Raw genomic sequence first — 14,576 nt, forward strand, 5'->3', positions numbered from 1 at the left:
GGGATGGCTCATATCCAAACCATAACATTCTGCCACTGGACCCCCAAAAGCTCACATTCACCTGATAATGCAAAGTATGTTTAGTCCATTCCCAAGGGTCCCCATGGTCACAACAGTTCCAAGATTATTCAAAGTTAACTCCAAAGTGTTCTCTGAGGCTCAAGGCAATCTCAAATTGTGAGATCCTGTAAAATTAAAAGTAGATTACAAGTATCCAATATATAATGGTATGGAGTAAAAATTTCCATTCACAAAACTAGGGGCATAGAAAGAAGGAATAGGACCAAAACAAGACTGAAATCTAGCTGGGAAAATAAGTCCTGTAGCTCTAAGTCTGGCATCTGAGGCACATGACATTGTGATATTCTCTCCAAAGAGCTTGAGTAGCTCTGCCCCTGTGTCCTTGTTGGTTGCAGCCCAAGTGGCCTTTCTGTTGGCTTGTCTCTGCTCAATTCCTACAGCTTTCCTAGGATGATGTCCCACATTACTGGCATTTCTTAATCTTGGGGGTCTCCGCTGCAGCTTTCGTTTCCTTCTCAAATCTCCACACCTTGTCTTCTCAGGGCATGCCCACAGGGACTCTGACCCTGCTGCACTTTGCCTGGTTTCCAAGACTTTCCTTTGAAATCTTCATGGAAGCCTCCATGACCCCTAACTCCAGCATTCTGTATTCCTGCAGAACCAGCACCCTGTGGTAGATGTCAAGGTCTGCCCCTATCTCGAGCAGTAGCCAAGCTTCCAGGGACCCTGGCTGCCTCTGAATGTCTGGGTGGTTGAGCACATTGAAAAAACTTCCTAGGCCCCCTTGTGCAAGCAGGGTACCCCACTGGTCTCAAGAGAATTTGCACTTTTACTCCCTTGAGCCTGAGATGGGTGTGGTCTTGCCAGCTCCTGAGATGTCTCCAAGCCATCTTTTTCATTGTTTCTAGGCAAAGTCTTTAGCATTTCTTGTGGTAAGAAAGTCTTTAACAACTGCAACTTCCTTAGCCCCAGTTTTAATCCCACCTTTCAAGTCCAAGTTTTTCAAATCTTCCTGCTCTGCTTTCTGCTCCTGGATATCACAAGAAACTTGATTAAAAGACACCAGCAATATCCATGCCACTACCTGAATGCTATGTTGCCTAGTCATTTCTTCTGCCAGATTAAGTAGTCCATAACTTTTTTTCCTTAATTTTTTTGTAGTTGTGTATGGACAGCATGCCTTTATTTTATTTATTTTTAAGCAGTGCTGAGGATCGAACCCAATGTCTCACACATTGTCTCACAGAGCGCTAGGCAAGAGCTCTACCACTGACCTACAGCCCTGGTACCAGTCAATAACTTTTTAAATCAGCCTCACAGCAAGTCTCAGAACACAGGTAAAATGCAGACAACTTCTCAGCCAGAACATAATATGAATGACCTCTAGTCCAGTTACCAATAGTGCCCTCCTTTTCCTCTAAACCCTCTTGAGCCCTGTCTTCACTGTCCACCCTCCTATTGGCATTCTGATCTTCTGAGCTCCCACCAGAATAGGCCATTAATCTCCATTTTCAATAACTTAAAGCATTTCCAGTTTGCACTACTAAGCATCTCAAAATTCTTCCCACCAATTCCAAAGTGCTCCAAAAATGCATGAACCATATGGTCAGGTTATAGTCACAGCAATGACCCCACTTCTCAGTGCCAATTTCTGTTTTAGTCAGCTTTTTCACCTCTGTGACTAAAGGATCTGACCAGAGCAATTGTAGAGGAAGAAAAGTTTATTTGGAGGCTCACAGTTTCAGAAGTCTCAGTCCATATACTGCAGGCTTCATTCCTCAGGGCTTCAGGTGAGGCTGAACATCATGGTGAAAGAATATGGTGTAGGGAAGAAGCTCACATGGTGATTAGAAAGCAGAGAGAGAGGTCTCCAGTTGCCAGATACAAATATACACCCCCAAGTCATGCCCCAATTCCCACCTCCTCCAGTCACACCCTACCACTTTAGTTACCATTCAGTTAATCCCTATCAGAGGATTAATCCACTGATTGGTTTAAGATTCTTACAACCCAGTCATTTCTCTTCTGAACCTTCTTGCACTGTCTCACATGTTAGCTTTTAGAAGACATCATATTTAAACCATAACCTTAGGTATTTGGTCAAAACAACAAAAATCTGAATAACACCAGTAATACGAAGATCATGGATAATACTGAGAACAAAGTAGCGACACAGTTGTTACACTTCACTGGTAGTTAGCTGGATGTCTTTGTCTGTATTACAAAATATCTGCGGATGGGTAAACTTTTCTGCCAGGCACAGTAGTGCATACCTGGACTTCCAGCAACTCAGGAGGCTGAAGCAGGAGGATCCCACGTTTGAGGCTAGCCTGAGCAATTTAGCAAGAACCTATCTCAAAAAATAAGGGGTGGAGATGTAGCTCAGTGGTAGAGTCCCCCTGAGTTCAAACACAAGTACTGAAAAGAAAATTTTTTAAATTATTTTTGTTACTGGGGATTGAACCAGGGGTGCTCTACCCAGCCCCGCCCCCCCCTTTTTTTTTTTACCCAGCCCTTTTAATTTTTTATTTTGAGACAGGCTCTTGCTTAATTGCTAAGGTCTCATTAAGTTGCAGAGATCAGCCTTGACTTGGGATCCTTCATTCTCAACCTCCTGAGTCACTGGAATTGCAGGTGTACATCACTGTGGCTAGCCAAATAAAATTTTTCTGCTCTGCAAAAGATGTTGTCGAAAGAATCAAAGGTCAAGCCATAGACAAGGAGAAAACATTTGCAAAATATACAGCTCATTAAAAAAAAACTATTATCAAAAATATACAAGGAATTCTTAAAACTCAACAATAAGGAAACAGTATGCAGTACTGGGACCTAAACTCAGAGTTCACATATACTAGGCAAGTGATCTACCACTAACCTGCATCCCCCAGCTCTAGTCTAATAATTTAAGTAGGCCAAAGACTTTGACAGATACCTCATCAAAGGTAGATAGGTGGCAAATAATTTTGTAAACAGATGCTCTAGTATGTCTTCAGGAAAATGCAAATTAAGATAACAATGAGACATCTTTGAACTCTTATTAAAATGATTAAGATCCAAAACGTTGATAACAACAAATGCAGACAAGGATGCAGGCCGACGTCACTTTCTGGATTATTTTTTCTAAGTTTTTCTTTTTTTTTTTTATTGGTTGTTCAAAACATTACAAAGCTCTTGACATATCATATTTCATACATTAGATTCAAGTGGGTTATGAACTCCCATTTTTACCCCAAATACAGATTGCAGAATCACATCGGTTACACATCCACATTTTTACATAATGCCATATTAGTAACTGTTGTATTCTGCTACCTTTCCTATCCTCTACTATCCCCCCTCCCCTCCCCTCCCATCTTCTCTCTCTACCCCATCTACTGTAATTCATTTCTCTCCTTGTTTATTTTCCCATTCCCCTCACAACCTCTTATATGTAATTTTGTATAACAATGAGGGTCTCCTTCCATTTCCATGCAATTTCCCTTTTCTCTCCCTTTCCCTCCCACCTCATGTCTCTGTTTAATGTTAATCTTTTCCTCCGGCTCTTCCTCCCTGCTCTGTTCTTAGTTGCTCTCATTATATCAAAGAAGACATTTGGCATTTGTTTTTTAGGGATTGGCTAGCTTCACTTAGCATAATCTGCTCTAGTGCCATCCATTTCCCTGCAAATTCCATGATTTTGTCATTTTTAGTGCTGCATAATACTCCATGGTGTATAAATGCCACATTTTTTTAATCCATTCATCGATTGAAGGGCATCTGGGTTGGTTCCACAGTCTAGCTATTGTGAATTGTGCTGCTATGAACATCGATGTGGCAGTATCCCTGTAGTATGCTCTTTTAAGGTCTTCAGGGAATAGTCCGAGAAGGGCAATAGCTGGGTCAAATGGTGGTTCCATTCCCAGCTTTCCCAGGAATCTCCATACTGCTTTCCAAATTGGCTGCACCAATTTGCAGTCCCACCAGCAGTGTACAAGAGGACCCTTTTCCCCACATCCTCGCCAGCACTTGTTGTTGTTTGACTTCAGAATGGCTGCCAATCTTACTGGAGTGAGATGGTATCTTAGGGTGGTTTTGATTTGCATTTCTCTGACTGCTAGAGATGGTGAGCATTTTTTCATGTACTTGTTGATTGATTGTATGTCCTCCTCTGAGAAGTGTCTGTTCAGGTCCTTGGCCCATTTGTTGATTGGGTTATTTGTTATCTTATTGTCTAATTTTTTGAGTTCTTTGTAAACTCTGGATATTAGGGCTCTATCATTTGTTAATCGGTCTATTCTTGTGCCAATTCCCACATTACCTCTGTTACTGTGAGTTCATAAAGGTATTGATGAGTCTACTTTAGCCATTCTTATCCCTCTTACACTTTCATATTTGTCTTAAAGTTGTGTTATTGTTTATCTCTTACACACACACACAAATCCTCTGCTAATTGATTGAGATTGCATTGCATCTATACATTAGTCTGTAAAATATGAACATTGTTACCATACTGAATTTTTCAATACATGAACATAACATATTCCTCCTTTATGTACAAGTTCTTTAAACTCTCTCAATATTATTTTACAAAATTCAGTGCAGAAATCTTCCACATTTTTTGTTGACTTATTTCATTTATGTCATTGCCTGAATCAATTCCTTGTTTCATTAGGAATATCTGAATTGCAATTTTCTAATTCTATCATTTATTAAGCATTTTATTAGCTAGAATTCTTCTATAAATAAAAACTCTCCCTCATCCTCTGAGACTATTTCATTTTCCTGATACACAGTTCATACAAGAAAGTCAAGATATGTTCCTAGTTCTTTTCCCTAATAACTAATTTTTAAACAAATAATTTGGGGCCCTAGCAACTTCCAAAAATGTCTAATTAGTTCTGTTTTATTAATAATTATTATCTTTCTATTTTGGATACCATTATGAACTGATGGCTTTCTATGTATTCAGTATGTTCCCATAAATTGTCGGCATTTTGCTGAATTTTCAAATTGTTCCATCTTTAGATAGAATGTCCCTTCGTGCTAGCTCCTGGACTTTCTTGACAAACTCCTGTCTTTACCAAGGTTTCCTTAACTCAGAGACTGAGACAGTGATTGTGTGTAGGTGGTATATTTGGGAAGGCAAGCAATGTGGGGAGTGTCAGCAGGAGGAGGAACAAGCTGACCACCAGGACTTTTTTCATTTTTTCTAATACTTTTTGAGGAGCTTTTAAAAACATATTCAAAATTCTCTGTCAAAGAAGACAAAAGGTTGAAGCCTTTATCCTTTGGCTACTACTTCTTACCAATCAAGATTAACCTCATAGGCCCTTATTCCCCCCAAATTCCCAATTGCACGGGACAACCCTTGAGTGGGTTCCTACCAAGTTTCTGCACTCTACACAGCTTTAGAGAACTCTCAGGGCAGGAAGCAAGGGATCTTCAGCTCAAGCAGAAAGGAGGTGCTCTCTGTACTTGGGCAAAGCCTGTAAAAATTAGAGATGGGACAGAGAAGATGCTGGAGTGTCACACAAAAGGCAATGAGTGCTATTCGCTTCAAGCTCCTCATTCCTCTCTTCAGTGTAGTAGCTAGACCCAGTTTCTACAAGGACTCCATGTAAGAGATTAATGGAACAAACTGCGGTCTCCAGGCCTCAGTTGGTCTCCAGGCCATGATTGGGATAGCCCTCATCTACCATAAACCTGGATTCCCTCACCCTCGATCTCACTTCAGAAGTAACACACTTCTGAAAAGAACCGTCTTTCCCCGGCCCTTTTTCTGTCTACTGTCATGCCAATGGAGTAACCAAGGTTGTTTTCCATGCCTTCCTTATATCCTTATACATGTAACACACACAAAGGAAATTAAGAAAACGTGTGTGCAGTATGATCTCATTATTACATAACAAGTGAACAAACAAAAATGAAAGAAAATATATACCAGTAGATCTGACAGGTATATATATAACACTCCATTCAACAACAACAGAACATACATTCTTCTCAATGCAAATGGGACATTCTCCAGGGTAGAACTATATGTTAGCACACAAATCAAATCTCAGGAGATTTTAAAAGGTAGATATTATAAAAGGTTCTCTGATAACAATAGAATGAAGTTAGAAACAAAGAAGGAAAACATGAAAAAAATCACAAATTTGTAAAAAAAAAATTAAAACATGCTTATATAATCATAATGTTTGAAAGAAAGAAAGACAAAGGGATTTTCACTCTCTGCTTGCTTCCTGGTTCCTGCTACCTCTGGACTTCTCTCATGGCCTCAATGTAGGAAGAAGGCTGAGATGACAGGGGAGATCACTAAGGCGCAGGTCACCCAGCTTGGTGGTAACATGATCTTTGGGAAGATCATCCATAAGGAAATCCCAGCCAAAATCATTTTTAAGGATGACCAGTGTCTAGTTTTCCATGACATTTAGCCTAAAGCACCAACATATTTTCTGCAGCATATATCCTAGATTTCTGCAGAAGAAAAAGATGATGCAAGTTTTCTTAAACATTTAATCATTATTGGTAAGAAATATGCTGCCAAGATGGGCCTGAAGAAGAGTTATCAAATGCTGGTTAGTGAAGGGCAGATGCAGGAAGGTCTCTGTCATATTCATGTCTTGTTCTTGGAAGTCAGCAGATGAATTGATCTCCTATTTAAGATATGTTTGAGGAATAATTTCCCTGTCTCTAGGCAAAGATCAAGTTTGTAAGTTCCAAAGTGGTAAGTAGCACATTTATTTTTGACTATGTATGGAAAGATTGGAGAAATAATTTTTTAAACCTACACATGCAAAAAAAAATACATTATTGCATGGTTCTAAACAAATAAAGAGCAAGTGAAATTAGAAAATTTCTAAAGATGATGAAAGTGAGAACCCAACATACCAAAACTTATGGAATGGATCAAAAGCAGAAATTTTGTAGCTGAAAACACTTAAGATTTTTTTTTAAAGACTGCAAGCCAAACACTTAACTTCACAACTCAAGAAACTAGAAGAAAAAGAACTCCAGACTAGCAGAGAGAAGGAAATAATAAAGATTAGAAATAAATAAAACAGAGAAGAGAAAAACAATAGAGAAAATCAACAAAACCAAAAGTTAGTTCTTTGAAAAAGATTAATAAAATTGACAAAACTTTAGATTGACCAAGAAAAAAGAGAAATAAGACTCAAATTCCTAAACTCAGAAATGAAAATGGAGATGTTATGATTGATTCTGCAAGTATAAAAAGTAATATAAAATAGTACTATAAATAGTTGTAATCCAACAATTTGGAATAACTAACAACAATTGAAGAGGAGGATATACTCTGAATGTTTTGTATCTCTTCCAAAATTTGTGCCAAAACTTAATCTCTAATGCAACAGTATTAGGAGGTGTGGCAGGTGTGATACAGACTTGTATTCCCAGCTACCCCCAAGACTGAGGCAGAAGGATCACTTAAGCCCACAAGACCAGCCTGGACGACATAGCAAGATTGCATCTCAAAAAAAAAAGAGGTGTGATCTTTAGTTGGTCATTGAGTCATGAAGACTATGCCTCCATGAATGGGATTAGATGTTTTTATAAAAGGGCTTGATGAAGGGAATTCACCTCTTTTCCCCATCCTTCCCTTCCACATGTGAGGTTACAGCGTCCTTTCCTCTGGAAGACACAGCAACCAGGCACCATCTTGAAAGAGAATTGGGCACCTCACTAGTCATTAAACCTACCCATATCTTGATCTTTTTTAAATTTTTTTATTAGTGCATTACAGATATACATAATATTGGGGATATATTTTGACATAATTATACAAGCATGGAATATAATTTTTAAGCATGAAATATAATTTTTGCTCCATTCATTCCCCAGTACTTCCCCCTTTCCTGTTCCTCTTCCTTCTGCCTGTTCCCTTTCCTCTAGTCTGCTTGTCTTTCTTTTTTTTGTTTATAATTTTTTTAAATTAGTGCATTATAGATTTAAATAAAGATGAAATTCACTGTGGTGTTTTCACATGTGTTCATAGGATAATTTTGTCAGTTTCATTCTACCATTCCTCCCTTTTCCTATCCTTCCTCCCTCCCCCTCACCCCTTCCTCTACTCCACTGATATCTCTTCTATTTTCATGGAATTCTCCCTACTTTGTGGGGTTTTTTTCCCCTTATTTTGGTCTAGCTTCCACATATGAGAGAAACATTTAACTCTTGATTTTCTGGGTCTGACTTATTTCACTTAGCATGATAATCTCCAGATTCATTCATTTACTGGCAAATGCTATAATTGCACTCTTCTTCGTGGTGGAGTAAAACTCCATTGTGTTTATATACAACTTTGTCTTTATCCATTCATCTGTTGACTAGCATCTGGGCTGATTCCATAACTTGGCTATTGTGAATTGCACTGCTATAAAGATTGATATAATTGCATCCCTATAGTATGCTGATTTTAGATATTTTGGATATATACCAAGGTATGGAATAGCTGGATCATTTGGTGGTTCCATTCCTGTTTTATTTTTATTTTTTTAGGAACATCCACACTGCTTTCCTGAGTGACTACTAATTGCAGTCTCACCAAAAATGCTTGAGTGTACCTTTTCCCCCACATTTTCAATAGTGTTTATTATTATTTGTATTCTTGATAATTATCATTCTGACTGGAGTGAGATAAATTTCAATGTAGTTTTGATTTGCATCTCCCTGTTGCTAAAGGTGTTGAACTTTTTAAATGTATTTGTTGTCCACTTGTATTGCTAAGGAAGTTGGAGCCTGTGTCAATATGCTGGATTGTTGAATCTACATTTTATTCTAGCAGTTACAAAGTTTATGGTCTAATTCCTAGGTCTTAACCACTTTGACTTTTGTGCAGCATGAGAGATAGGGATCAAGTTTCATTCTTCTATACATGAATATCCAGTTTTCCCAGCACCATTTGTTTAAAAGGTTATCTTTTCTCCAATGTATGTTTTGGCACCTTTGTCAAGTATCAAATGACTGTATCTATGTAGAATTGTCTCTGTGTCTTCTATTCCATTTGTCTTCATGTCTTTTTTTATGTTGTGTTTGTGACTATAGCTCTGTATTATTGAGAGCCAGTATTGTGATGCTTCCAGCATTGCTCTTCTTGCTCAGGGTTGCTTTGGCTACTCTGGATCTTTTATTCTCCCAAATGAATTTTTGAACTTTTTTTTTCCTAGTTCTGTAAAGAATGTCACTGGTATTTTAATGGGGATTGCATTGAATCTGTATAACACTTTTGATAGAAGAGCCATTTTGATAATACTAATTCTGCCTATTTAAGACCATGGGAGGTCTTTTGCTCTTTGAAGGTCTTCTTCAATTTCTTTCTTCAATGTTCTATAGTTTTCATTTTAGAGTTCTTTCACCTCCTTGGTTAGACTTATTCCCAAGTTGTTTTTTTGTTTGTTTGTTTGTTTTGAGGTTATTGTGAATAGGGTAGTTTCCCTTCTCATTAGAATCATCATTGGAGTATAGGAAAGTGATTGATTTATGTATGTTGATCTTGTATTCTGTCAGTTTGCTGAATTTGTGGTTAGCTCTAGAAGTCTTCTAGTAAAGTTTTTTGGGTCCTCTAGGCATAGGACCATGTCATCAGCAAACAGAGATAATTTGATTTCTTCTTTTTCTATTTATATCCCCTTAATTTCTTTCTCTTGCCTAATCTCTCTGGCTAGAGGTTCAAGGACTATGTTATACGGGAATAGTTAGAATGGGCATCGTTGTTCCTGCTTTTTTTTTTTTAAATAAATGACAGCAGAATGCATTACAATTCTTATTACACATATACAGCACAATTTTTCATAGATCTGGTTGTATATAAAGTATATTCACACCAATTCGTATCTTCATACATATACTTTGGATAATGATATTTATCACATTCCATCATCTTTGCCAATCCCCTGCTCCCTCCCATCCCCTCCCACTCCTCTGCCCTTTCTAGAATTCATCTACTCCTCCCAGTTTCCCCCTCCTACCCCACGATGAGTCAGCCTCCTCATATCAGAAAAAACACTCGGCATTTGTTTTTTTGGGATTGGCTAACTTCACTTAGCATTATCTTCTCTAACTCCATCCATTTGCCTGCAAATGCCATGATTTTATTCTCTTTTATTGCTGAGTAAAATTCCTTTGTGTATATAGGCCACATTTTTTTATCCATTCATCTACTGAAGGGCATCTAGGTTGGCTCACAGTTTAGCTATTGTGAACTGTGCTGCTATAAACATTCACGTGGCTGTGTCCCTGTTTTTAAGTCTTTTGGGTATAGACTGAGGAGAGGGATAGCTGGGTCAAATGGTGGTTCCATTCCCAGATTTCCAAGGAATCTCCATACTGCTTTCCATATTGGCTGAACCAATTTGCAGTCCCACCAGCAGTGTATAAATGCACATTTTTCCCCACATCCTCATCAACACTTATTGTTTGTCTTCATAATAGCTGCCATTCTGACTGGAGTGAGATGATAGAGTGGTTTTGATTTGCATTTCTCTAATTGCTAGAGATGATGAACATTTTTTCATATATTTGTTGATTGATTGTTGATTCTCTTCTGAGAAGTGTCTGTTCAGGTCCTTGGCCCATTTTTGATTGGGTTATTTGGGTTTTTTTGGTGCTTAGCTTTTAGAGTTCTTTATATACCCTAGAGATTAGTGCTCTATCTGATGTGTGAGGGGTAAAAAATTGCTCCCAGGATGTAGGCTCTCTGTTTACCTCACAGATTGTTTCTTTTGCTTAGAAGAAACTTTTTAGTTTGATTCCATCCCATTTATTGATTCTTGGTTTTAATTCTTGTGCTATAGGAGTCTTATTAAGGAAGCTGGGGCCTAATCCCACATGATGAATCTTCTATTAGATGCAGAGTCTCTGGTTTAATACCTAGGTCCTTGATCCACTTTGAGTTGAGTTTTGTGCATGGTGAGAGATAGGGGTTTAATTTCATTTTGTTACATATGGATTTCCAGTTTTCCCAGCATCATTTGTTGAAGATGCTATCTAGACACAACATATCAAAATCTCTGGGACCCTATAAAAGCAGTACTAAGAGGAAAATTCATTGCATGAAGTTCATTTCTTTTTTTTTTTTTTTTTTAAGAGAGAGAGAGAGAGAGAGAGAGAGAGAGAGAGAATTTTTTAATATTTATTTTTTAGTTCTTGGTGGACACAACATCATTGTTTGTATGTGGTGCTGAGGATCGAACCCGGGTCGCACGCATGCCAGGCGAGCGCGCTACCGCTTGAGCCACATCCCCAGCCCCAAGTTCATTTCTTAAAAGAAGAAAAAGTCAACAAAAAAATGACCTCGCACTACATCTCAAAGCCCTAGAAAAAGATGAACAAATCAGCAGCAAATGCAGTAGAAGACAAGAAATAATTAAAATTAGAGCTGAAATCAATGAAATTAAAACAAAAGAAACAACTGAAAAAATTGATAAAACAAAAAGTTGGTTTTTTGAAAAAATAAATAAAATTGACAAACCCTTAGCTACGCTAACAAAGAGAAGGAGAGAAAAAACTCAAATTACCAGCATACGTGATGAAAAAGGTAATATCACAGCAGACACTATAGAAATACAGAGGATAATTAGAAATTATTTTGAAAACGTATACTACAATAAAATAGAAGACATTGAAGGCATCATCAAATTCTTAAGTCATATTATTTGCCCAGATTGAGTCAGGAAGATATACACAATTTAAACAGACCAATATCAAGTGATGAAATAGAAGATGCCATCAGAAGATTACCCACCAAGAAAAGCCCAGGACCAGATAGATACACAGCTTAGTTCTACAAGACCTTTAAAGAAGAATTAATACCAATACTCTACAATTTATTTCAGGAAATAGAAAAAGAGGCAGCACTTCCAAACTCAATTCTATGAGGCCAATATCACCCTGATCCCAAAACCAGGCAAAGACACATCAAAGAAAGAAAATTTCAGACCAATATCTCTAATGAACATAGATGCAAAAATTCTCAATAAAATTCTGGCAAATCAAATACAAAAACATATCAAAAAGATTATGCACCATGATCAAGTGGGAGTCATCCCAGGGATGCAAGGTTGGTCCAATATACAGAAATCAATAAATGTAATTCATCACATCAATAGACTCAAAGAATCATATGATCATCTCAATAGATGCAGAAAAGGCATTTGACAAAATACAGCACCTTTATACGTTCAAAACACTAGAAAAACTAGAGATAACAGGAACTTATCTCAACATCGTAAAGGCTATCTATGCAAAGCCTCAAGCCAACATCATTCTAAATGGAGAAAAATTAAAGGAGCTCCCTCTAAAAACTGGAACAAGACAGGGATGCCTTCTTTCACCACTTCTATTCAACATGGTTCTTGACAATTAGACAGATGAAAGAAATTAAAGGAATATGTATAGGAAAAGAAGAACTTAAATTAGCACTATTTGCTGACAATATGATTCTATACCTAGAAGACCCAAAAAGCTCCACCAGAAAACTTCTAGAACTAGTAAATGAATTCAGCAAAAGTAGCAGGATATAAAATCAACACCTATAAATCAGTGATAAATCCTTTGAGAAGGAAATGAGGAAAACTATTCCATTTATAATAGCCTCAAAAAAATAAGATACTTGGGAACCAAATTAACAAAAGAGATGAAAGATGTATACAATGAAAACTACAGAATCTTAAAGAAAGAAATCAAAGAAGACCTTAGAAAATGGAAAGATCTACCTTGCTCTTGGATAGGCAGAATTAATATTATCAAAATGACCATACTACCAAAAGCACCATACAGATTTAATGAAATTTCAATGAAAATCCCAATGGTATTCCTCATAGAAATAGAAAAAGCAGTCATGAAATTCATCTGGAAAAATAAGAGACCCAGAATAGCTTAAGCAATCCTTAGCAGGAATAGTGAAGCAGGTAGTATCACTATACTATACCTTAAACTATATACAGAGCAATAGTAATGAAAACAGCATGGTATTGGCACCAAAACAGACTGGTAGACCAATGGTACAGAATAGAGGATACAGAGACTAACTCACAAAATTACAATTATCTTATATTAGACAAAGGTTGTTCCTGTTTTTAGAGAAAATGTTCAGTTTTTTTTGTATTCAGTATGATGTTGGTTTGGGACTTGCCATATATAGCCTTTACAATGTTGAGATAAGTTCCTTCTCTCCCTATCAGAACTTGATCTTAATCTTCCTAGCCTCCAGAACTGTGAGTATAACTTTTTGTTCTTTATAAATTACCCAGTCTCCAGTATTTTATTATAATAGCAATAATATAATAGTAAGAGCCAGGTGTTGTGGTACATGGCTGTGAGTCCGGAGGCTGAGAAAGGAGAGTTGCAAGTTTGAAGCCAGCCTTGGCAATTTAGCAAGGCCCTTAGCAACTTAGCAAGACCCTCTCTGAAAATAAAAAAATAAAGATGTTGCTCAGTGGTTAAGCACCCCTAGGTTCAATCTCCAGTACCAAAAAAAAAAAAAATTAACCAGTACAAATGGACTAAGAAAAAAAATCTATATGAAACAGGCAAGTTGCTAGAAACCTACAACCTGCCAAAACTAAATTATGAAGAAATATAAAATCTGAATAGACCATAATTGTTATGATTGAATCAGTAATTAGAGACCACCTGATAAAGAAAAAGCCTGAACTTAATGATCATTGGTAACTTAACCAAACAGTTAAAGAATCAACACCAATTCTTCTCAAACTCTTCCCCAAAAAAATTTGAAGAGAAGGGTATGCTGCCTAACTCATTTGATGAGGCCAGCATTATTACCCTGACACCAAAGCCACATGAAGACACTACAAGTATCAACCAATATCCTTGTAAAAATTAATGCAAAATCCTTACCAAAATATTAGCAAATTAAATTCAACAGCATATTAAAAGGATTATAAATTATGAATTAGTGGGATTTATTTCTGGAATCCAAGAATATTTCAATATTTAAAAATTGTTCAATATAACATAACACATTAACAGGATGAAAGGATAAAAGGCACATGATCATCTCAACTGATGCAGAAAAAGCACTTGACAAAAGTCAAACCCTTTCATGATAAGAACATTCAAAAAGCTAGGAATAGAAGGAAGCTACTTCAACATAATAAAGACTATATTTGAAAACAACCACTGCCGCAGTCTAGAGCAATTAAGCAAGAAAAGGGGGGAAAATCTGAATTGGAAAGAGAGAAGTGAAAGGATCTTTGTTAACAGATGACATGATTTTATGTGTAGAAAACCATAGACTGTTAAAAAAAACTGTTAGAAGTAATAAATAAGTTCAGTGAAGTAGCAGGACCAAAATTCGTTCAACACTCAAAAATCACTTGTGCTTCTGTACACTAACAATGAAGAATCTGAAAAGGAAATTAAGGAAACAATCTCATTTACATTAACATCAAGAGGAATAAAATACTTAGAAATAGGCATATTTAGTTTAAGGTTTAGCTCAGTGGTAGAGCACATGCTTAGAATATGAGCAATCCTGGGTTCCATCTCTAGAAAAGAAAGAAAGAGAGAGAGAGAGGGAGAGAGGGAGGGAGGGA

The sequence above is a fragment of the Marmota marmota genome, unplaced genomic scaffold (assembly GCF_001458135.2).
Source record: "Marmota marmota marmota unplaced genomic scaffold, marMar, whole genome shotgun sequence".
Taxonomy (NCBI): domain Eukaryota; kingdom Metazoa; phylum Chordata; class Mammalia; order Rodentia; family Sciuridae; genus Marmota; species Marmota marmota.